This window comes from Neophocaena asiaeorientalis, unplaced genomic scaffold (assembly GCF_003031525.2).
Source record: "Neophocaena asiaeorientalis asiaeorientalis breed wild unplaced genomic scaffold, Neophocaena_asiaeorientalis_V1.1 scaffold43, whole genome shotgun sequence".
Classification (NCBI taxonomy): Eukaryota; Metazoa; Chordata; class Mammalia; order Artiodactyla; family Phocoenidae; genus Neophocaena; species Neophocaena asiaeorientalis.
Genome location: NW_020173674.1, coordinates 8,492,180 through 8,492,719, shown reverse-complemented (window position 1 = coordinate 8,492,719; position 540 = coordinate 8,492,180).

The window sequence follows — 540 nt, the reverse complement described above, 5'->3', positions numbered from 1 at the left end:
TGGAGATAGGGGTTGAGGCCAAGTTAGGAGGGTTTGGGGAGGTACGCTCAGGAGTTAAAATCTTGGGCGATTCAGACCAGATCGAGCGATCGATAATCTTTTATATGTTTTTATTAAAATTATATACATAATATGTAATATATATACAAAAGAATCCATGGAATACATGTAGTTATGAAACATGACGATAAAATTACCACCCATGAAAACACCATCCTACTAAGAACCGCAACACACCTAGCACAGAGGCTCCTCCTACCTGTGTGTTCTTCCCTTATCCCATCTCCCAGCCCTACCCTCACCTCCACCCCCATCCCCCAGAGGTCACCTCTCTCCAGTCTATCATGCTCTTGCTTTTTAAAACTTTTTTTAAATTTCTTATTTGGGGCTTCCCTGGTGGCGCAGTGGTTAAGAATCCGCCTACCAATGTAGAGGATATGGGTTCGAGCCCTGGTCTGGGAAGATCCCACATGCCACGGAGCAACTAAGCCCGTGTGCCACAACTACTGAGCCTGTGCTCTAGAGCCCGTGAGCCACAAC